The sequence below is a fragment of the Protopterus annectens genome, chromosome 11.part0 (assembly GCF_019279795.1).
Source record: "Protopterus annectens isolate FY-2018-M chromosome 11.part0, PAN1.0, whole genome shotgun sequence".
NCBI classification, from domain to species: domain Eukaryota; kingdom Metazoa; phylum Chordata; order Ceratodontiformes; family Protopteridae; genus Protopterus; species Protopterus annectens.
The window spans coordinates 700,740,166-700,766,093 of NC_056745.1; the positions used below are offsets into that span (position 1 = coordinate 700,740,166).

At 39.3% G+C, this 25,928-nt stretch overlaps 1 protein-coding gene across 4 annotated transcripts in view; it reads left to right on the forward strand.

The window, feature by feature from the left end:
- Positions 1–25,928, forward strand: part of LOC122815561 (DENN domain-containing protein 5B-like) — a 1,792,502-nt gene that overhangs the window by 103,064 nt on the left and 1,663,510 nt on the right. The gene's annotated exons all lie outside the window — the stretch shown is intronic.

Consider the following 25,928-nt stretch of genomic DNA (forward strand, 5'->3'; position numbering starts at 1 on the left):
TCATAGCTATCCTTACTTCCTCCTTGCTAATCCATTGCACTTCATGATTCACTATCCCCACATCATCCAACCTTCTCTCCCTCTCATTCTCTTCATTCATCAACCCTTCAAAGTACTCTTTCCATCTGCTCAACACACTCTTCTCGCTTGTGAGTATGTTTCCCTCATTATCCTTTATCACCTTTATCTGCTGCACATCTTTCCTAGATCGGTCCCTCTGTCTAGCCAATCGGTACAGGTCCTTTTCTCCCTCCTTAGTGTCCACCCTTTCATACAACTCTTCATATGCATTATCCTTAGCCTTTGCCACCTCTCTCTTTGCCATGCACCTCATCTCCTTATACTCCTGTCTACTTTCTTCATCTCTCTGACAATCCCACTTCTTTGCCAACCTCTTTCTCTTTATACGCTCCTGTACTTCCTCATTCCACCACCATGTCTCCTTGTCGTCCTTCCTCTGTCCAGATGTCATACCACCTTTCTAGCCGTCACCCTTAATAGCTCTGCTGTAGTTACCCAGCTATTTGGTAACTCTTCACTGCCACCCGTGCCTGTCTTAACTCTTCCCTGAACTCCACCTCACAGTTACCCTTTTTCAATTTCCACCATTTGATCCTTGGTGCTGCCCTCACACTCCTCCTCCTCTTCTTGATCACCAACGTCATCCTATAGACCACAATCCTATGCTCCCTAACTACACTTTACCCGGTCACCACTTTACAGTCTCCAATCTCCTTCAAACTGGCCATCCTACATAAGATATAATCCACCTGTGTGCATCTTCCTCCACTCTTGTATGTCACCCTATGCTCCTCCCTCTTGTTAAAATACGTATTCACCACAGCCATGTCCATCCTTTTCGCAAAATCCACTACCATCTGACCTTCTGCATTCCTTTGCTTAACACCATACCTACCCATCACTTCCTCATCCCCTCTGTTCCCTTCACCAACATGCCCATTGAAATCTGCTCCAATCACCACTCTCTCACCCTTTGGTATAGTCATCACCACTTCATCTAATTCACTCCAAAAATTTTCTTTCTCATCCATCGCACACCCAACTTTAACTGGTAAAATAAACTGAACTTTAAACAGTTTGAACTTTGAACAGTTTAAAATAAACTGGAAGTTTATTCCAGAGATGGAGGAAGTGTTGAGATTTGAATTTATAATGCAAATCCGTCTTTTATTTGTAGAGGAAGGTATAATTCTTTTATTTGGGTATTTAAGGAACCATTTGCCCTGTGAAGGAATAGGACGTCAAGGAGGCTCTGATCTTTCATGGCTTGAAGAGCAAGGCACAAAACTCCTTCTCTACTTTACAACTCAGTAGTGAAACACCACTGCATTTATAGAGAGCTTCTGTTCTCACCTCACTGCTTACATAGAGACCTTGGTCCTAATCTGGCACCAATACATATTTGGAAGCAAACCCCTGTCTTGCTATAGGCTATCTCTATAGTGCAGAAGTGCTTCACAAGGCTGGGATGATGTTTATCCAGAGGTGTGCAAGCCCATAAAGTCGGGTAGATATTGCAGAGCTTCAGCAAGTTACCAACAGGGTTAGGAGTTTCTGGGGTGAGTGCTCAGCTGACCTACCTTCTCCTCCTCTCCCAACCTTTTCCTCCAACATGGGACTAGGCTGGCTTGTCTGTCTCTGGGAACAACTGGAGTTTAGCTCTTGTCTTGGGAAAGTGGATAGGTCCAACCACCACCTTTAGTGAGGAAGCTGATGACTTGTGGTGGGAGTGTTTTTGGTCACAGAATTCCCTGTCAGCCTTGCTGCCCATTGTGATCAAGGATGACTGGACTTAGCATGCTCAACATGTAGCCTAAGTTGGCCTCAATCCCAGGAGAAAAGAATGAGGGAGCAAGATGTGAACCAGTAGCAGGGTCTTTGGGTCATTTGAGAGAACAAAACAAGACAATGAATTCAGCTGCGATACACACATGAAACAAACAGTAAGATGGAAGTGGTAGATCTGGACTCACCCTGATCATTTAGAAAGTGCTTCAGCTTATGGTATTGTTGGAGACTATATCAAAATAAAGTTGATATGCAGGATGGTATGAGGGTTGCGTTATTTAACCATACTGTCATAGCCAAAATATCACTTTTAATTTTATTCAGACATGTCCGTGAAATGTATTTTCTGTGATGTAATGTATAGCCATACATTTTAAACTACATTTTGGGAGGCAACTGTATTGGTATGAAGTACCATGTAAACTTTTTAATGCATGTTTAACTAGCAAAAGCAGAGTAAGAAAACTGCATTTTGGCAGGACCAAGGAGGGTTATTAATGCTGGAAGGGGGATATTCCAGGTTAGAGAGAGAATCTGTCACATCCAAAGTGGCCTGTAGCCTTTCACTAATAAGTAGGGAGCAATTCAACAATAAGTGTTAAACAACACAGCAGACTGGAAAAGATGAACTTATCTTTAAAAACACTGTCCTGAAATATTTGAGAGAGAGAAAGAGAGAGGATGAGCGATTGAAATGTCTTTTTAGTTTTAAGTGGCTTCAATTTTATAATGAATTCAGTTTTTATATGATGAACAAAAATAACATGTTTACTTTCATTGTACTAACTGAAATGATATGACAAGAAAGGAGCAAATGACTCTATTATAATTTTGAAATACGTTACTGACTTTAGAGATTATAAAATGTTGTAGAAGCTGCATATTGCAGTCCTGTCCCCGTCTCGCCTTTTAAACTGTACATGGTCTTGAGTAGAATTCCTAGGTCCAAGAAATTAAGTAAACACAGAATCGAGGCCAGAAACCTGTGAGTACTTTTCTGTTTTTTACAATGAAAATTTAGTGGATATTGCTGGTTCTGACTGTAGGCACAGTATGAAATCTAACTGCATGGCATTTGTCATTTATGAGAAATTGGTGATGGACATAATTAATAATTAGTGAAGCTGATGCTAGTCATGGTGCAACAGTACATTTTTCTTTTTCTGACCACACCTGCAGAATTATAGAGTCTTAAGGCAGGCCCCATCTCACACTTAACGGCAAACAAATGCTGAGAAATGATAAAGACCTGTTACTGGACATGCACATCAGTTTTGTAATTTTTTGAAGTGATTTAACAAAATTACTCAACAAGGGATTTGAAAAAATTGAGGCGTTGATAATTTAGAAAGCTGTAGTGTCGGATGTAAAAAAAATCAGAATTAATAATAATTTTTATTATGCTGCTTGACACAGATTCATCATAGCCCTTTAAAATGAAAATAGAGAAGGGATGTGCATATCTGTGATCATTTTTTTTTTTCATTGTATGCTTCTAGGTATAGGGTCAAAGGAAGTCATTGGACAGGATTTCAGTAATAAACTTTAGGTTAATATATACAGCTGTTAGGCTAGGTATTTGCGTTATCCATAAAGGCTTCATCTCTGCTATTAGTCATTAATCATGGCTTTTGGCAGCAGTGAGATGCAGGAAGGAAGTGATCCTGTGTTTTGGGTCCAGACTGATCTGCATTGATTTTCACTTACACTACACAGGTGTAAGTGAAAGGTTATGTGGCAGTGCAGAAATAGTGCTAATATCTAACGAGTTGTGACCGTAGATGTGCTTCATTCAGTTTGTTTCGTATTTGGTATTGCTGGATGAAAAAAAACACATAGACATCCATCTGGTTAGAAACCTCTGAGAAAGCATTTTATGTCCATTTATCCTCTGAAACAGTGAAACTGCATAATACTGAATGCATCTGCTTTGTTTTTTGGATGCACAGCCTTCTCCATACTGTCATGGTCTTGATGGCTTCGAATTATTTATTTTATAGTCTCTTCTAATTGTTTACTTGATGTCATGCCAACCATAGGTGTCCTGGGAATTTATACAAGAGTAAATGTGCCTCAGTGTTTCTCAAAAGTCTGACACAATGGAGTCCTAATGGCTGTCACTTGCATATTTTGTATCCCTTTATTGTGTGTTTGACTGTCAAGTGTAGCCTTGTACTGAGAACAGCTGGCCCTTTTTTCATGTGACAGGCACTGCCAATGTGACTAGATTGCTTTAATGTATAACGGCTGTCCAATGTTTCGCTGTCACAACAGCGATTGGAAATTACATTGACTGTGGTGGTTTCTAATGGCAGAGGTAGTAGTAATGGCTTGATTTGCATAATGTATTTCTCCTTCTCTGTTGAGTTGTTACAACTAGATCTACACCTTGGCTTTAATTTTATACCGCTTTTTCAAAAGTTTAGGTATCCTTTCTGTATGGAAACTAACTATCCCTTCTAGGTCAGGCTTTCTGACTGCATGGAGTACCTTGTTCTTTATTTCTTTATTTCCCTTTGACCTATTGGCTCATGCCTTCCTTCCAGAGGCAAGATTCAGGCATCCCTGGACTAAGTGAAAGCCCTATGTCCCTTAAAGCCCATTAGTTCCCCAATAATTTCAGTCAGACCCCTAGAAGGTGAGGCCAAATGCTGGTCCCATGGAGGTCCCCACCCCATCCCACCTAACCCCTCCCCAGTAGGTGGCTTGCAGACTAACAATGGCTGCTTGATCAGGACAAGACATGTGCATTCTTCCAGCAGTGTGAGCCTGCCTGGACCCTTAAACACACAGTTGTCCACTCACCAGTAGGTATTGGAAATAGGATTGGATCTTGCAACCTCCCTCCGCCTGGATGGTGAGCTGGCGTCAGCTGCTTAAGCCTATGTTCCCTCACTGATGAAAAATCTTAGAAGCAGATTAGAAGCCATCTATAAACCATTACAATATAGATAGTAATTTGCTGTTGTCTGCAGGCTTCTCAGCTTTTGAATGCGAGTAAGTTTTATAACACATACAGCTGTATAACTAAGAAACACAAGACATACCCTGTTATTCATGCAGAATGTTAAAAGGGGATATTTAATTTGTAATAATAAGACATTTCTGAATTTGTATGACTTGTGCAAAATAAGTGAGTTCCTGAATGTTTTTTTTTGTGGAATTTGTACTTTGTGAATGTACAGATTAGACATCAGTCATTGACTCAATGTATTTAATGTTCAGAGTAATAAACAGGTTAAGTCAGTAATGGTTCTTGGTGATGAGCAGTGAGGAAACCTGTAAGTATATAATAAATGTTTTACATTTAATCTTTGCCCATAATAATAACTCAGTGGACACTGTGGTATGGGAAACTAGTAGGAGCAACATTCATAGGTATGTAGACATATGCATGCATACATATACTGGAGTACAGCAAGTTTATCAGAATGATTTATTGAAGTTTACTTTGGTTGGGGTGGGCTTTCTTCACAGTTGTAAAACTGAGGAGCTATGTTATGTAAGGAGAATATAGACCACAAGTGGGCACTGAATTGGGGGGGGGGGTAGGAGATTACAACCCCCTCTTACAAACAGATTTCCTTTGAGGTGCAGGAGGTCTTGAAAGTTGGTAGTCTGGAATTGCCTGTAATTTCTGTGAGCACATATTTTTTGACAAGATTAGCTAAACCCATATATTGCATTATTTAATTAATTAAACAGCAGTTTGTATGCCTCATAAACGTTTTTTGTCAAAAAGAACACAGTGACAGTTTTAATGAAATTTTGAATATTTCTCTGAAATTCAGTTGTTTACAAGCTTTAAATGTTAAAAGATTAACTAAATGTTCCATTTGTCATTATTTTAAGTCCTGCTTAGCATTGTAGTGATTTAGTCTGGGACATGCTCTATAACTAAATATTGTTTCTTTTGGCGTCACTGTACACAAATGGTTTTATCTAGAGCATCACCACCTAAGTATCTTGATATGTTGCTTATTGTTCTGGATTATTGTTTGTTTGCAACTAAATTCTTATTTCAGAATGATGCTGTAGGAAGTCACTGAAATTTGAAGAGAAGGCACCTAAATGTCCAAAGCCTCCTATATTTTATCTTGTCAAGTTTGATTCTTTTGTTATTTTTAACCATTAAGTACTTTGGGTAATATTGTCTGTTCTGAGGTATAGTAAAGGAACAACTTTTTATCTCTGTGAAGAGATTGTCGCAGCATTTTATAAATATGTATTATATTTGCTGTTTAGTGCATATCATGTTGCTTACCCCCACCCTCAGCAGCTCTCTTTGCTTACATCACCAACCTAAAGATACTCACAGGTCAGGAGAATCGATGCCAGTAAACAAGGTTTGCCTCTTGTCATGTGAATTTTACAGTTAATGGTGGCCTGTGTAAAATGCATAGGATTCCCTTTCGGACTGAGCTCATTGTGACCATTAACAAGTGCATTAACCTTGTGTGTCTGTGTAATGCAAGGTCAGCAAGAACAGATGGGCAGACAACAGATCTGACGGTTGGCTTGTCTGCTAGACTGCATGTAATGACTGACATTAATTACAAGGATGTCTAGAGCTCTTTTCATCATTTTCAGAAATTGATGCAGTCTGTCTTTTCTGTTCTCAGGGTCTTCTTTTTAGGGGGTATAAGCATGAAATATTTTTTTTTTGAAAATTTTCTTAAAAATCAGTCTGCAGGTAGTTAACTTTTCCTAGTCTGTGTGTTTTAAAATAGAGTAACCTGACACCATAAGATTAAAGTGTAGGTAATGACCCATAACTACCTATACGTTTGCAGGCCTGAGTTTGATACCTACAACCACTATATTGTACATTTATGGCCAATTCTGGTAATCATCTGTCTTAGACAAATCATGAAAAGGCATCATAACAGCAATCCTAAAAAAGACTTTTACTGCCATTGGTATTATTATTCTGACATATGGTAATGCTCCAAGTTTCACAGAATATTTTAATGTGGGAAATGAAGATGTTTCTGAATGCTGTAATCCCCCTCCCCTCCACATATAAATAGTACTTGGAACAAGTACAACAATGTCATCTGAGAAAAGATCTTTGGACTTGTTTTTAAGGTGATTTGGCTGTTATTCCCAGTAGAATGACTTGTCTCAGTACAGCTCTTAAAACTTTATACTCAGTGGTCAAAGCCGACTACCATTTTTTTAAACACTTTTATTGAATTATCACTTGTGACATAGGCAAATTTACAGTTATTTGAAAGTAATCAAACTGTATTAACAAGTTCACATGTGCAAACATTATACTTCACATATATTGCTATATATATCATATAACCTAAGCAACATTACATACGTTATTCGATTCTTGCCCTTTTTTTTTTAAACAAGAAACCTCTTTAAACCATCACTTACAACACAGGCAGTCATACATTTACATAAATGAAAACAATCTCCATTGACACAATCCTAGTTGCAAGCATTTTACATCACAAACCATACTGACACACTCCCAGTTGCAAACTTTATACATCACTTTTAATCTACCCAATCATTTTCATTCAAACATTACATAGCTCATTTAAGTCCTGCCTTCTTGTAAACCTCATTGCTCCCCTGTATATATTGTTACCATAGTTCCCCCCATTTTTCCTATGTAGTTTGCTCCTACCCTTTTCTAAAGATCTCAATTCCAGTTTTTTGTGTGTTACTATATTCACTATTCACTATTTTTACTATATTAACTATTCACTACTTTTACTATAGTTGGCTTAGATTTTGATTTCCATTTTCTAGTAATTGATTTTTTGGCAGCCACCATAATTAGACACAGTAAGGCTTTATCATGTCTTGGCAAATCTGATTCTGTGTTCTAGCTCAGAAGAATCATCTCCCTTGTCACCCCAATCTGTTCATCCAGGATTCTGCAGGGAATCCTTAAAGTCTGCCAACTCACCACACTCCCAGAAAATATGTTCCCAATTACCTCTTTCTTCCCTGTCACACCTCCAACATTTGCTGTCTACCAGAGGAAAAAGTATCTGGAGTCTGCTTTGGGTATAAAAATATCTGTGTATACATTTCCAAGCAAAAATCCTAAAGCTTCTAGATTTTTGTTGCTTATTTGGGAGACATACATATATCCTTCCATTGTTTCTTTGTGAATTGCTTATCCACTCTCTCTCTTCCTAATCCTTTCCAATCTCCTCTGATTGATTCTTATAATTATCATGCAATATTTTATATGCTGTATTAATTATTCTTTTTTTAATGGCAGCTTATGTTCTAGATGCTATTAAAAACTAACAGCGCTGGTCTTTCGTTTAGGACCCTCCCCCCATTTCTTTCTGTTTTCCTCTACTCTAACATCAGTTCTTGATAGGGAAGGCAGTCTATAACCTGCAGGCCAAACATACCTCTCAACCTGGAAATATCAAAAAATCTTGACAAGGCCCATAAAAAATAGGTACAAATCTGTACGCTGATTAATGTAAAATTTGCATACATAATTACACAACCCCGCCTACTACAATGGAATTGTGGGATACAAAGTTTCAAACGCAGACTGAAGAACAGAACCAAAATATAGCACCAGAGACTCCCTGTAGCCATTCCAATGTCCCATTACCTGGCTTTCTCACATCATTTACCATAAACACTAATGTGTGCATACTGCTTTACTACAATGATTATTTGGATTTTATTTTTTACATTTTATAGCACAATGCACAAACAGTAATAGATATCTGGCTGCTAAACAAAGCAATACTGTCTCACAATGAAAATAGATTTGGCATTAAAACTTCTCTGCCCTTGAAACTCTCATTCACTGAAACAGCATTGAAACCCACAGATTACCCTTGGGTTAATCAGAAGCCCCTTGCACACAAAACAAGAAGCATACATGCGTTCTTTGATACACCTTCCTGATTTTATTATATTCCTTGTGTAATACAGCACACTTGTTAGACTTAAGTTAGAGCGCATTTTAAATTTATTGTTTAAACATTTTTCCAGTAGGCAATGAAACAAAATGCATGAACCAATAATGACAAAACTGCCTTATTCAGAACACTTCCATGATAGTCTACGTATACACACGCACACACACACTATATATATATATATATATATATATATATATATATATATATATATATATATATATATATAGATCACAGTAGTGTAAGCCATAGGCATGTTGCACAGCTTCTTGCACTTATTTTTAATTGGGGGGGGCAAAAGGCAAAAAAACAGGGACGCATTTTAAACATTGCTTGAATAAATTGTCATCACCATGCATTTCACTGCCAAGTCTTGAACCGAGGTATCTATACACTACAGTCAGAACAAAGTACCACTAAACCAAATCAACAGTTTGCTGAAAGACAGGAAGACAAACCTAAATGGCTATCGTTTAGTGAATTCAGTTCACACTCTCAACCTCTTAGCACAAATAAACGGAACAAAGCCAATAATGGGGGAATACAGCCCCAAAACATTTCAAATGTTGATCTTATAAACTTGAAACAAAACTTTTATTCTAGCAATTTTCTACCATTTATTTTATGAAGAATATGAAGCTTGAAATTGAAATACAAAATACCATTACTCCGTTTAGCCAACGATGCAATGCCTGTTACCATGAGCCACTCTGAATGCATGTTTTTATGTACCACGCCTTGTTGAGGTCGCACTCGCACATTCTCTCAGATGGTACTCCTTAGATGAGAATTGTCTTATTTCCTCTTATGGTGCTGCCTTCACAAGAACATAGGGCTGCCATTTTAACTAAAATTATCTTGGGCACAGTCAGTGCTAAAGCTATTGTTTTGAAGACCTGGTTGAAAATTACATGCCTTTTTTCACAAGGACTGCTTCTGGCAGGGTTTCACGACATAAAACACACACACACACACACACACACACACACACACACACACACACACTTTCTTCCTTACCTGTTTCCCTCGCATAGCGAAGCAAAAGTCCCTCTCTGCAGCATATTCAGCAGTCCCTCATCCCTCTCTAGGCAGCATAAGCAAAGCTTCTTCCCTCGAAACAAGTCAGCAGTTCTGAGTTCCTCTCTCTGCAGCATTTTCAAAACACAGCACTTCCCGCCTGCTCACAGACAGCCGGAAATGATGATGTGCACTCCTTGAGCTCAATTCCGACTGGCTGGTAGTGCTGTCGGAGCTGACATCATGGAGCACATGATGATGTCAGCTCTGACAGCGTGAAATTTCAAAAAATAAAAAAAACAGCAGCAAAGAAATCGGAAATGAAGGGGTGCCACTCTGGAATCGTGGCACCACTTCATTTGGACCCCAAAACTCGGTAAAAAACGAGTAATTCGGGACAGTTGGGAGGTCTGAGTACAAATAAATTCTTGGTGTCTTACCATTCCATCATCTTTCCCTCTCTAGTTATTTGCTCCCAATACCTTTGTTTCTAATTTTCTCCAATAAATTCCAGCCCCTCTTGCCTATTGTCTATATCCCTAATTGCAGCCATCCCTATTGGCAGAATCTCCTTTCTCCATTCCTGTGTTGGCTTGGTTCTTAGGATACTTTCTGCTACTTTATAGATATAATATTCTATATAATTATTATTTGTCTCCTTAAAGGCCTACCTCCAACATCGCAGTCTGTCCTCATTTCTTGAGTTTCCCCAATGTTTCATCATCACCGCTTTCCACTTTGAATTATAGTTTTCTGCTTGTGCTGTGTATCTCTGAAATACCCCTTCAAATTTTGTTATCCCACTATACCCTGTTCTACTGGATGAATCCGCTTATCCCACTTAACTCTCTTCCCTTCCCAGATAAAGTCCTTCAGCTCTTTATTAATTGCGATCCACAACTTTTCCTTTGGTTGATAAAAATATGCCTAACCTGTGTATAAGACTAATGGGGCTAAAAACATTTAACTGCTAGTATCATACTATCCATATCCATATAACAAATTTTCCATTTTCTCAGTTTTTCTATCATCTTTTGTTTAGTCTCTTCCCACATATCCTTGAGTACCACACCAGAATCATTTTTGATTCATACTCCTAAGTACTTCATTTTATCATGTCCCCATAAACATGGAGATTGCTAAACCAATTCATGTGTGGTTACATAATTTACTTCTACTGCCTTTGTTTTAGCTTTATTAATTTTGCATCCTGAAAAGATATGAAACTGTCTCAAAATGTTTCACAACACTGTAGCATCTCTTTCTGGTTTTGTCAGGTATAAAATAATATCATTTGGTAATAGAGCCAGCTTTTCTTGACTACCATACTAATTATACCCTTGAATTTCTGAGTCCCCTTTTTTGCCAATGGTTCTAAATATAATGCAAATAAGAAAGGAAAGTGGACACCCCTACCTGGTTCCTCTGCTCAAACAGAAATTATCAGAGGGGGCCTCACCCACTATAATTTTCACCTTCGATCCCTCATGTATATCCTCCTAATCGACCTTATTTTTTTTTTCAGGAAATGCAAATGCTTCCATTGCCCTGCTCAAAGTCCCAGCTTATGCTGTCATACGTTTTCTCTGCATCAAGACCCAACAACAACAATAATGATCTTTTCATACATTCTGCTTACCTCTGGATCATCCGTGTTCTGTTAATGTTGTAAAATATTTGCCTCCCCTCCACAAAACCACATAATTCATATCTATTAATTTTGGTATTACTTTTGCTATTTTTCATTATAGACGTGAATACTTCATAATCATGGTTTAGTTTTGAAATTGGACTGAATGAAGCTTGATCTGATGGCTCTTTTACCCTTTTTAGGTATTACAGGCACCACTGCTTTCTTCCAGGATGTTGGTACTTCTCCTCCTCTTAAAATACTGTTAAACAAAACCTTCCAGATGTTTATCGTTTTTTTTCCCTCCTAGCTTCCAAACTTCCAAAGGAATACCATATATTCTGGGGAGTTTCCTGTAGATTGGTTATACATCACAATTGTTGTCTCACCTCTTCCTATCCTAATTGTTAGTAATTGAGCCTCATCTACCTCTAACCTTGGCATATTTAATTCTTCCACAAATATTTCCCTTTGTATCTTTTCTTGATGTCCATATTTCTCTGCTTTATACAGACTTTCATAGAATTTCCAAAACATTTCTAATACCCAGACAGGATCTCTTGTTACCTTCCTTATTTATAGGTTCCCTAAGCTTGGTGCTAGCCCTTTCTGTTTTCTGCTACCTGAGTTGTTGTGCTAAAAGATTTTGTGCTCTAGTGTTATCAAAAAACAGTTGCTTAACATAAATTTTTCTAAACTCATGAATTTTATTGAGGTAATCCCTTATTTTCTGCTAAGCATTCTGCAGCTGATCCTCTTCTTGTTTTGTGAGATTCCCCTATTCTGCTATACTTTAAAATTTGTCAGTTCCTCTAAATAATTATTGTTACTTCTTAAACATAGCTCACTTTCTTTTGTTTCCACTCTGTTTTTAAAATCCACCTTAATTTTATCCCACTCCCTAACTATATTTTCAGATGTAAATTCTATTCCTCTCAAATAGTTCCTGAAAAATCTCCACTATCCATTCCTTAAATTACTCTTTTTTTTCAACAGATTTGTGGGAAAGCTCCAGTGTTTTATTTCATAACCCTTTATTTTGGTTATTATTGGCACATGATCTGAAATTGTTATTGGGTGTGTATCAAGACTTCAATTAAATGCAAATGTTCCTGTGAAATGTATATTCTGTGTAGCCTAGCCCCATTTTTATATCCTGAGGAATAACGTGTAAATTCATTCTGAGTTCCTGTTACTGAATTCACATCGTGCATGCTAACTATTTTTATAAATTTCTTCAAAAGTCTACCCTTCTTTGTCATACTTTCAATTTTGGGCCCCCCCGACACATATTCACTGCTGCAAATCAAATTCCAGTCCCCACCTGTTATATCCCTTGCTGAAAACTGATTATTTCTCCCAAAATTTTCTCAAGCTCCATTATAGCAGTTTTAGGTGGAATATAAGTACATGCTAGTGTAATCCTTCTCCCTTGAGAGTGGTCCTTTAGCACTAAAATCTGCCATTATTATCTTTTTTTTTTTATCCTCTTCTATCACTATTGGAACTCCTCTTTTCCTTTGTCCATGGTATTCCACTGAGTAACCATCCTGAAAACCTTTCTTTATCAAATTCACATGTTCAGTTCCTTCCAGGTGTGTCTCCTGTAACATGGCTATCTGCACTCTATATTTTTTAATATAGTACACTATTCTTTCTTTTTTGTATTTATGTGTGAGACCATTGACACTTAAAGATGGGAATAATAACTTTTTAATACATTGATGCTTTCTGTGATGTTTTTATGTATAACACCTTTTTTTGTTAAATGTCTAGTTTCAACTTTTGTTACATGCATACATTGCTTGGCAGGTTGAACATTTTATATAATTGTTACTTGTCATATCCATTTGAGCCTATGTCCCATCTTAAAAAACATTTTGTTTTATTGAAAGCCCTCAAAAAAACCCTCTATACCCCCTAAAACCTATTAATTTAATACTAACATACAAAACTATGTACATCTTCAAATATTGAAGTTTTGCCCTCCTAATAGGAACAAATGTCCCAGACTGACAGCCAAACTTACAGACTTGAGTTAACCTAAAAGAAAGGTTATCCATGATAAGATGTGTGGTGCAGCCTGTGTTTCTACTAAGTGCTGACTGGTTTTGTCTTGTCTTTATAGCTCTCTCAGCTGGGAAACCAACTGAATGCTTTCAGAGAACATTGTTTCCTAGCCAGTTTCTCTTTTATTTTCACTCTCCACCAGACTGTAACCAATTTCTCTTTATCAGATTTTCTTCATGGAGACATGAGAATCAGACAGCCAATTTCTGTATTAGATTGTTTCCATGGAGACACAAGGGCCAGATACAGAATTGCTACTAAGCGTATATTGATTTGCTGGGAAAAAGGCCTCATAATATTCAGTATTATTTTTCATTCACTTGCTTTCCCTTAAAACTTGTTACTGTATCAGTCTAATGTTCTTAATCTCGTCATTCCCACATGCAGGAATGAGAAAAAGCACACTAATTTTTCTTTTATTGTGCTCTTTTTAACCAGGCTCTTTTTTTATATTGCAGTGCCTATATTTCTTAAAACTGAACAGGAAGAATGAGAGAAGTGGGGGGGGGGGGGGCAGCAGCACCTATTTACAGTCCCCATTACACTTAAAAATAGCTGAGAAATTTTTACTTTATAGCAGCTGTGAAATCCTGTCTCGATTCTTCTAGTCTATTCTCGTGCTCCCTTCCTTCTCTCCAACATTTTACATTGATACATTGGTAAACATTTCACAGGTACAGCCTCTATGTGGCCTTTATTACCAGAAGAAGAAGCAGAATTTCCTTATGTTTCACAGCTCAGATTTTGTTGGACAAACTTTATTTCCTCCTTAGCATGTACTTCATCAAAAATTATTTTGTCCCTCCAGCGAAGAATACCTTGAAGACAGCTGGGTATAGCAGTTTGAATCTCATACCTGTGTCTTGACATTCCCTGAATAGTGTAATGAATGTAGTCCTCTTCTGCTGGTGTACAATGAGTAATCATTATCCACAAACACTTTGGCAGAAGGACAAAATACTAAAAGTGGGAGACAGCACAGTTTTATCAGAATCCACTCCTTCTGCTGGTAGGAATGCATCGTGAAGTTGGTCTGGGTTGCTTTCTCATAGCCAGGTTTGGAGCATACACACTGTGTCCTTTCAACTAATAACTCCTGCTATGTAATATAGCCCAGCTGCTTATTTGTGCTTTCATAAAATTAATGTAGTCTGTTACTTCCAGCTTCTCTGGTATACCTGAAAATATTGGGTTTTCCCCTCTGTACTGTGTCCTCTAATTCTATTATTTTTTGAAGTCTTCAAGAGCAGTCTTATATTCAGCCAGCCCCTTCTTCATTTCAGCCTCTGATTTTTTAGCTTTATCACTTCATCTGAATATCTGTTTAAAGGTTCTTCCATTTTTTTGTTGTTTGTGTTGATATACTACATCAATGTTCTGTTTATTTTATTATAACCAGGTCTGTGTGCAGTCGTCTTATGTCTTCATGTATGTTGCTGGAAGTCATGTCTGGAGGTTGCATTGCTTTTTTGCTGAACAGATGCAGATATTTCCCCACTCGGTGTTTCTTCCTTACTTTGTGTAGCTGATTTTGTTTTTTCTAGGTGCTCTGTATTTTTTTTTCCTGGCATCCAGACAGTACACTTTCTAGCCAGTTACTAAAATATACCCATAAATACAAAATTCTAATGGTCTTTGAGTTTCTGTTTTCACACTGACAGCGCTAGAGTTAAGCAGTTACTCTTTGTGCTGCCGTCTTGAAAGTAAAGCTGTCTATCTTAACATAAATACTGCTAATACAGCAACAGTCATGCAGTTTGTTGGCAGAATGAAACACTATTGCTTTTTGTGCATTCTGTTTTTTCTTGTTTTGTTTTCACAAACTGTAACTGGTGTCCACCACACACCACCAAATCCAGTTTGCGTATATCCATTCTGTGAATGCAGCACTTTTCTGAAGCCCTGTGTATTATTTATTTTTTTAACCAGAACCTGTCATTACACTATCTAGTCTACCACAACCCCTTTAGTAAAGTATCACTGTTTTCAGGATCGCTTTGAAAGTTTCCATGCCTTATTACTTGTAATTCTTTACTACTTTGGAGATGGGGATGGTCTTACAGAAACATCCAGTCACTTTGCATCTTTCTTTCTAGTTTGAGATTGTTGCAGCCTGAAATGATGATTTTTCCATGCATCCTTCTTGGAGTCCTAATACTTGTGCCACTCAATCTTGTGTTCTCTGTCTGTACCCAATGATAAATTTTCCTTAAGTGATTCTGTCCTGTTTAATGTGCTTTTTGAAATGTCTCATTGAAAGTGAGGTGCAGCACTCCATATGGGGTCTTGCAGGGAGGTACAGAGTGGAACGCTCAATTTGTTGCTGTAAGTCCCTATGTTGTAGCCTCCCATTACTTCTGGCACCCTATTTTCTGGGTTTTCTGATATGCCCTTTAGTGACCCAGGCCATCCTCTCTCCAATTTAGTTACAGTGCCAGTATTTGGCTTTGGTCCTATGTCCTGAAAGGTACCTATTTTACACCCCAGCTGCCATATCCTGATCTTTTCTCAAGTTTTCCAAGATCATATTCTGTGTATGTAATGCTGACATCCTGTCTAGTATACCTGTTAAAAGCCATTTTGCCTTAAACCTTTCATTGCATTAAAACCATTAAGTTAGGAATCATTCCCATTTCCTTAATATCCTTACTTGTCTAGTTTTTCTGATTTGATCCAGTGCTCTAGATGTATGCTTTCTACTTTCTTATCATTTCAGGGTGCACATTTTCTAAGGTCCTGCTAAAATACGAATAAAGAACAAAGAGGAATACATTGGCAATGAAACTTATAGCAAATGACGTTCAGAGTTGTATGCTACTCTCAATTTCCTTATTTTAAGTTGCACTTCATACTTATGAAAGTTTTTAAGAACATTTGTTTTTACTGTTGCTCTGTCAGTGTTTTACTGTATGTGTAAGTAAATAAGCTGCCCACAATATACAGTCCAAAAGTAAACTGAAGTGAATTATGTAAACACTTGCACACATTAAAATAATCAACAGGAGCCTAGATGTGACACCAGTGATGTCAGCAAATAAAGCAACCTGTCAAAAATTGTTTCAGAGGCCTAAATTTTAACATGAGTCTTAAAGTTGTAGGTTAGGATTCATTGACATATAGCACATACTGTAGTTCATATTAGCTAGGGTAGCAGCCATGAGCAGGGTGTGACTGATTCTAAAACTGCTCACTAATGCAAGAAGCAAAATAGTGTGGTATGCAGTTCATGCTAATTACTGCATAATGCCATGTAAATGAGAAATTGCATGCAATTGAGGCATATAGATGACAGCCAAAATGGTAGACTGATTCAGAAATATAATGCAAGCACTGAGCAATGAGATGCAGATACACAGACACACACACACCATGATTCATTGTGTGCATGATGAGAGTACTGCAACATGTAACACAGCAGCAGTAGTAACTCCAATCAGGCCAGGCTGCATTTTATTTTTGAAGTGTGATCTAATAAAATTATAAAATGACATGCATTGATAGAAAAGAAAAAATACTAACAGTTTCATCATTATTTTTATGCAGTATACACATATGTTCTGTTTGTAACAATTAACATTCACTCCAATGTGACATAAATTGCTTGACTTCAGCCTTCCCTTAAACCTCACTCTTCCTCCTGAGCCTTATTCTGCCTGTATTGTTTCCAAGAATTCCATTTATTTGTATGTAATATTCTTTCCTTTTCTAAAGATCCCACCCCCAGTTCTTTCCTATTGGCTGCAGTGTTGAGTGTTTTGGCCATTCTCTCTAATGAAGGAGGTACAGGCAGTGCCTGATACATTACCAGGTCACAGACCTGCAAATTGTGGACAATTTGAGTAGACAGGTAGACCGCAAGGGACCTAATTGAACTTTGTTGCCCACGAGATTGGAATAAAGGGACATGCATCATATGCCTATTCTTGTGGATAGTAAAGTATGTGTCGCCTTAATCATCTTAGCTACGGCGACTTCAAACTGGGGGGGGGGGGGGGGTCTTTAGGGATATTACAGTAGTTGGCCTCGCAAATCCTAAATCCACCTGTTATTTAGCATTATGATGCTTGTGTAAAGGAGCATATCTGGTTCTCCAGGACAGCAAAGGACTATCTGAGCATTTTATGACCAACCCATTTCCTTGAGACCCTGGAAGTCATAGATTGCACACATTTCCATCAAGGGATCCTCTGCTCTAAATGGCCTGCAATACATCCTGATAGAAGGGCTTCCACTCTGTCAGTTTGTCTGTAATATCCAGGAATTTTTTTTATAATGTGTTCCTGTGCCACCCAGTTGCACAAATATTGTACATGTCTGTTGTATACCAAAGACTGATGGTGAGGAGACTTTCTACATGGCCACCAGGTTGGTAGGTGCATAGACATGCTAAATAGGTCCATACACCTAGTCAGTGGTACTAGCTGGCTTCATTAATATAACCTCCACTCTGTGTCTCTCTTGGAAGCAGGGAGCAGGCCACATGTAATGTTACTTGTGTGTTGCAGACAATGCCTGATATGCCCTGGTTGAAGCCCCCATGCATATGCAAGTCACAGACCATACAAGAAATGGGATATAACTGAGCACATGTGGAAAACACTAAATGTAGTGGTGTATATATTAGGACTACTGAAGAGGTTCTTCAGATGTCTATACATATCCGGAGGGGTGCTGCAGTACAGAAAGCCAGATACATGCAGCAAGATTTTTGTTGAGTATGCATGCTGCATAACATGGCATCCTAGAAACAGATGGAGAGGCTGAACATCTTGGCAAGGCCTGTTATACCAGTTGCATTATCAGCAGAAGGACATAGAGGAGAGTTAGTGGAAAATGTGCAGCAGCAATACCGCAGCTGAGACCGAGGTTGGCACAATACATTGTAGTGTGTAGTCCCACAACTATGAATCATGATACAGACAAAACAGAGCAGAATGATCCATGAGGTATCATGATAGACTAGCCAAACTGTGCCCCAGGCATCACCATATCCATATAGGTTATTGGATAGGCAGAACGCAGTCGTCATATCTTGCACATGTTGGGGGGACACAGTGGCAGTTGGCTGCAGCACTATGATATGGGTAGGGTCATTGGAGGCTAATGTGAAAGTCACAAATCAGAATCAGTTATTTGCCAAGTATGCACGCATACAAGGAATTTGACTCTGGTTTCATTGACTCTCAAAAGTATAAATTACATAAATGACATACATACAACTATTAAGAACAAGACAAACGACATACATGCAACTGTTAAGAACAAGACAAAAAAGTAAATATACGTATACATACCAGGTGCAAAGTGCAATTCAGTGCAAGAAATACTGAAATATATTCTGAAAGAAAGAAGTATTAACAATATGTAAACAATAGTGCAGAATCCTCGGAGGCTTGGGAAAAAGAATATTGCAGCCTAATAAGCTGAGTTAACCATTTATGAACTTGATGGCCTGTGGAAAAAAACTGTTCTTGTATCTGCTTGTTTTGGTGCATATTAATCTATAATCCCTGGTTGGTGCATATTAATCTATAATCCCTGGCTGATGGTAACAGTTCAAAAAGATGGTGGCTTGGATGTGAAGGGTCCGTGATGATCTTCCCTGCTCTTTTCATGACTCTGGAATAGTATAGGTCCTGTAAGGAGGGCAAACTAGCACCAATGATATTTTTGGCAGACCTGACTGTTCAATGTAGCCAGTTTTTGTCCTGATTAGACAGAGATCCAAACCACACTGTTATGGATAAGATGAGAACAGACTCAATAACTGCTGTCTAGAACTGAATCAACAGTTCCTGTGGGAGGTTGAACTTCCTCAGCTGTCACAGAAAGTACATTCGCTGTTGTGCCTTTTTTGTGATGGACCCTACATTGGTCTCCCACTTCAAGTCCCCGGAGATTGTAGATCCCAAAAACTTGAAGGATTCCACAACTGCCACACCAGTATTAAATATAAAGAGGGGGATAATATTGTAGTTCACTGTCATCTCCACGATTGAGTGTTCAGTTCCAGATTATTCTGACTACATAATAGGGCCAGCTGCTCAGTCTCCCATCTGTATGCAGACTCATCACCATTTCTGATGAACCCAGTGATAGTTGTATCGTCTGTTAGGTCCTTAGAGGTGCAGTCATTAGTGTAGAGGGAGAGTAGCAATAGGGAGAGCACAGATACCTGGGGGGCACCTATATTGATCGTATGATAGATAGATGTAAATTTCCCCAGTTTCACCTGCTGTTTCCTACTGGTTAGAAAATTGGTGATACATTGACAGGTGGAAGCAGCAACGGAAAGCTGGGAGAGTTTCAAGTGAAGAAGTTCTAGAATTATTATATTAAATGCAGAGAGCTAAAGTCCACAAACAGAATCCTTGGTCCTCCACTGACTGTTTCTCTTGATAAGCAAACTGAAGGAGTCCAATGATGGAGCTGTAATATCCTTCAGATGAGCTAACCTTAGCCTCTCAAAAGTCTTCATGATCGCTGATGTCGAAGCAACAGGCCTGTAGTCATTCAGTCCTGTTATAGTGGTTTTTCTATGCACTGGAATGATTGTGGCTTTTTGAAACATAAGGAAACTTCATACAGCACTAATGATTTATTAAAAATCTCAGTAAAAACAGGAGCCAGTTGATCATGTTTTTAAACAGGAGTTTGAAACCCCATCTGGACCAGCTGCTGTCTTAAAAAATGATGCACATATTCCTCAGAGATAATTAATGCAGTCTGAATGTGAGAATGTGTGGAAGAGAGAGTCATATAAGTCTAAACACTTACAGAGCTGGTAACAATGTCATTTGTAGCCTCAGGCTAATCAAACCTGCAGTGAAAAACATTCAAGTCATCAGCTAGATGGTAATTAGCTGCAGTTTTGGAGGATGGTTTCCTGTAGTTTGTACTATGGGTGGGCAGGGATCATGTTCTGTAGTGGTGGGGGGTTAAGCTGCAATGATATGACCATTTGCTGTGTCCATTATGTTTGCTTGTGATGTCAGGGATCATTGTTGGAATATGCTCACAAGTAAGGGTGGCAGGCCTTGGTATATTTTCACTGTGATTCAAGGTGTATATGACAAAGAGTGCTTGAAGTAACAGCAGCAGCATTGGTAACTCCTGATATTACATGACAAAATGATGCATGCAGTATCACACTGGGCTATGCCAGTACTTGTACTTCCCTTGGGGAAACATTACTATCGGTGGTTAAGTTTGGTATGTTGTGGGATGCACATACATATGTCCATAGCCCCCTTTACCCACCTGAGAAGCAGCTACAGTTAGTGCTATGAAGAGATTTTATGTCAAAGCCAGTCAGTGCCACTGTCTGTACATCACTGCCAGTGTGCAGTGTGGCAGTGAATTACCCAAATATGCCACTGCTTACTGTGCAAATAAGTGAGCATGAACCATGTAACTAGTGTGTTCATGCTTATGGCATACATACACCAAAAGAGCCACAGTGCAGAGCAGTACTATGGCAGTCTAATCACAATTGCTTGACGCATGATTCACAATTATTTATCTGTTTGCATGGGGCTACCATTTCACTCCTCAAATGGATGTGAATGGTTGTGGCTGCTTCAGGCAAGTAAGGGTTGCCAGGCTCCAACATGGTGTGCTAGGTAGGGCAGGTTATTTTCTTATTCTTCCTGTACACAATTTGCAGGGAGTGCCTGTTTCTGTCTTGAACTTGCTGAAATGGTCAATAATGCCACAGGCATCACCCATTAGGTGACTTGAAGTGCTGGCACCCTGACATGCTTCACTTGTGGGAGGCAGAGTGTCAATAGTGGGGGCATATGAAAGCCAATTTAAGCATTTTTTTTTAATTTTTTTTCACTAATATTGTCTTCTGTTTAAACTGCTTTACATTGAAAGTGCATACTTTGTTTTCCGTTAATAGATGAGCAGCAGCTAAACATTGTTGGATGCTGTAGAAAGCTGGGGTATCTCCACCAGCAGTGGAGTGTGTTTTATGTATGTCACCTTACTCTACAGCTGTGATTGTGTTTGGAGCATATTTGTATAATATTCTTTTCCCATTGTGTCCTCTTTCTGCAGGCCACTTGCAGAAGAGGAGGAGATGAAGCCATGGTCATCTTAGGCTTTGCTGGCCAATGTCTCTGGAGGTGGATTGCAGTTGACCACCAAGAGTGCCTTGGAGTTGATCTGTAGGGGTCACTTTGCACCCTAAATGTTTGCTTCTCAGGACAAAAGTCAAAGACTCCATCATTAAAGTGAGCTAGAAGGGTATATTCTGGTTTCCTGGCATTGGTTAAAGAGGCTGGTGGATGTTAATATTCACTGGCATTTGGATGTCTGCCCTGGCAGTGTGCACCTCTTCCTGGCATGGCTAGTGGAGTCATTTGTCTGGCAGACCCCACCTGTTGGTCTACAACATCCCAGAAAATTAGTGCTGTACAGGTGCGGTGCTTGTCTGTATCCCAGCCACAGTTTCATTACATCCTGTCCTCTGTTAGCGACTAGTCATAATCCATGCATAGTCTTTTACCTCTACTAGTGCATTAATTTCACCATCTCTTCTGCCCATTTTTTCATGTCCAGCACCAGGAATTTAAATTTCAAAAAGAGTGTGTGTGTGTGTGTGTGTGTGTGTGTGTTCCACACTAGCTCATGTTTATAAAAGGCATTATTCTTATTTATTTTTACTGTGTATGCATGTTCATAAATGTGATATTGGTTTTATCCACATAAAAGTGGTTACATCTCTGTTGGCATGGGTATACCATACCAGTGGTCTTTCAAGTTGCGCATCTGTTAACCACAAGGTGACTGAAGTACCAGAGTGTGTAATTCTTTGTCTTCTTCACCCAGTTACAGAAGTTGCATGATGCCCATGGGAATGACCCTGTCTTTTAATTGACCGCCTTGTGCATTTTCCATAGATGACCCTATATGTTTTTAACAGTTTTGTCCTTATCTTTGTAGGTCTTGGTGAAACTACGAAAAAATTACAATTTGTTGAAAGAGGACAACAGAGCTTTTTATGTACATGCTTATGTGTACAAAGAATATTGAGTGCAACTTTAATAATCCGATAGAAAATGGGGTATTGTGACAGAACACAACTAAGTATTGAACGGATAGTTCTGTACTGTCTGTCTAAACAGAGATGAATTACATTTGCTGAATGACAGAATGAAACATAAATCCCTGACATAGTCTGTACTTTACTTTCAGCATTCTGTCTCTCCTTCATCACTATTCTATTCTTCGCTTGTCATATACAGATTTGAATTCCTCTTTAAATTTCATGTGTCTGCGGATAGGGAGTAGTTGGTCCATACAATATGCTACATTCCTCCCATTTCTGTCTTCCTGATGTGATTTTATGCACCTATGTCATGTTCATGTTGTACAAATAGTCATACAAACAGTAGTAATGTTTTGAATGGAGCATAGTTGATCCTACTCCTTTCATTTATTAAAGAACATGAAAGACCCCCTGCTTTGGCTTCACCCATGTGCTCTAAATGAATTGGCCAATTCATATTTAAGATACTCCCAACAAGTCATGAGACAAGATGGTGGACCTGGAATGGACAAAGGCAGTCTTTGTTCCATTTTGTAAGAGTTGCGTGAGGGTAGAGATGGCAAAGTATAGACCGATTCTCTCTGTCTTACTGAAAATGTTGGCATACATTCTTTGGAATGCTAAGCAAGATGATGGATGACAGATTATTGCACAACCTAAGATAACATGGATTCATTAAAGAGCATGTCAGATAAATCATCTGTATTAATTTGATTGGATGACTGAGGCAGGGGATTACAGTTGTAGAGTGCTTATCAGGATTTTAATGAAGCATTTGACAGGGTCCTGCACAAGAAATTAATATGGAAAGCATGCAACCTGTAGTAAGTGATCTGAACAAGAAATTGAGTAGATTGCATTTCACAAGAAGTATTGGCAAATAGTGTTCCTATGGAGGAAAGAGAATTATTAGTGAGATTCTGCAAGGGTCAGTCAGTCCACTTTAATGCCTATGTAAGTCACCCTGTAAAAGCTTTAATAAGTATATTTGCAAATGATATCTTTATAAATGGAGAACTTAGGGTAAGACTTAAGTTTCCTATAGTGTCCACTAAGAATTTATTATGACTCAAGTAGTTGTCCAGTCTAGTGTAGACTCTGATATGACTTTTCTTACTCTTATCCTGATGGGAAATTAGTTCCACAGTTTACAAAGCCATTGAACTACTGATCTGACTCTGCTTTTTTCTGTTACTTCATGTCAGATCTGATGTTGTTAATCTTCTTTCCATTCATCACTGATGGGTTTGGTTCTGAGCCCTTAGAACCGAGTTGGCCTATTACCAAGCTCGTGCCAGCCAAAAAAAACTCTCAAGCTATGTCTCTACCCAGAATGCTCTTCTCCCTGTTATGTCAGATTTCGTTTGCCACGTAGCCGTAAAGCCGCATTTCAGCCGAGCTCTCAGCCAAGTAAAACCTTTTTAAAATTTGTGTAAACATTTTTGGATATCTTAATATTTTATTAAGCGGTTAGTATTTTTGGTGTCATTTCTTCTGTCTAACCTTGTTCTTTCCTCTCTACCCAGTTGTTACCATTGGTAAACTTTCACGTACCATTGCTGGTATGGCCTTTCTTCCCTTACCTTTGTGGTATTTCCTCAATGCCATAGTTGGTATTATTGCTCCTGTTTAACCTGTTAGCTTTAACCTTTATTCAGGTGTTTCCCTTTTCTTCTCTACATACCAGTGTATTGTTATATTTGTGATTTTTGAATGGAGTTGACTTCATTATAGTTGGATTATACAGTTGACCTGTGGTGTTTTTCTACCAAGATGTCGGATAAGAAGGGTACTTCAGGTTTTAAGCACTGTACATCTTGTAAGGACAAGTTACCTAACAGTGATTCTCATGATGACTGTGTATACTGTTTGTGAGCGGCCCACCTTTCGGTGCAGCCTCCATGTGACATTTGTCAGAGTTTCAGCCAATGCACTCTTAAATGAGCGCAAAAATAAACTCATTCTGAAAGGGTTACTGAAGTCTCCCTTTACAGAGGCCATTTCTGCTATGGAGGTCTCAACCCTTCCTAAGGGCAAAAAGAGATCCCACTCTGTTCCTTCTTCACCATCGGGTGATCAGAGCAAGCCTGGGAAATCAAAGGACCACAAGTTATTGTCAGAGCATAAATCTGTCTCTTCGGCTCCGACCATCTCAAAACTTTCGATACTGATGCCTGTTTTTGGCACCGGTCCTGCCTCTGGCACCGATCATCCGATCATAGACTTTACTACGCCTATTTTGACTTTGGCACCTGTAGTCACTTTGGCTCAGGGCACACCTTTGACTACACCATTAGTTTCCATTTTGGAACAGACTGTTTTGGCTCCGAGTGCCACTTCGGCACTGAGTGTTGTACCGACTTCACTGGATTTGACCCCTTTACTTCTGGTCTCGAAACTACAGACCTTGCACCATGGACCCGATACTCACCCTCCAAAGATCCATTTCTGGGGCAAGCGTATAGCCCATTCCTTGAATGTCCTGACTCTCCATCTGGAGTATCCACTACAGCCACCAGAAGCCTTTTGGAACACAGTGGGGTGTGTCTTGTAGACCAGTTGTTAGCCAGGGGGATTCCCTCATTTCTAAGACCCATCCACCTGCAGGACTTGGGTTGCCTTATCCATGGACTCCATCTTACACTCCTCCTTCGACCATCTCTGCTCCGAAGCCTTCTGTTTCCGCTGAACCAATCCTTCCTCAATCTGGGGATTGGGGGACAGGCATGTTAGCCCAGGGTATGTTGCTGTTTCTCTCCTCAGTTCTATCCTCTGCACCAATGGTTGCGTCTGCTCCAGTCCTGCTTGAGGCTCCATCTGTGGGGGCAGGTTCATAGGAGCAGGGTGTGACCCCTCTCCCGAGGTTGTCTTTCTCGGTTCCAGGCTCCCATCCCTCTTTGAGCGGGCCTGTCTTCCACACGATGGCGAAGGCTCTTGCTTCTGGCAGCACTTCTTTGATGGTGGAACTCCAGTTTTCACCCCCTGAGCCCCCTCGAAAGAAGACATGCAAGAGGAAGCACATGGACTCATCCAAGGAAGCACATGGACTCATCCAAGGAGTCTTTAACGGAAGACGCGGATTACGATGATGGTGAAGGGTCCCCACAGTTACCGCCTGATGATGTCTCCTTCGGAGACATCCTGGAGATGTTAAAGCCGAGAGGTGACTGGAAGCCCTCCAACCCTTCTTCTGAAGAGTTCGTGTTCCTGCATGCTTTTCGCACTCAGCCTTATCCCTCTTGGATGACCCCGCCTGCCAATGAGCTTGTCATGCAGCGAACTTGGAAGAACCAAGATTCCAATGAGGCGATCCCTCTGAGACCAGAGAAAATTCTTTCCCCTCACGAGGAGAAACCGCATTAGTCCAAAGGGTTACCAATTGATGTTATGGTGGTGGTAGCAGTCACGAAAAAGGACTTGGCTGAGGAAA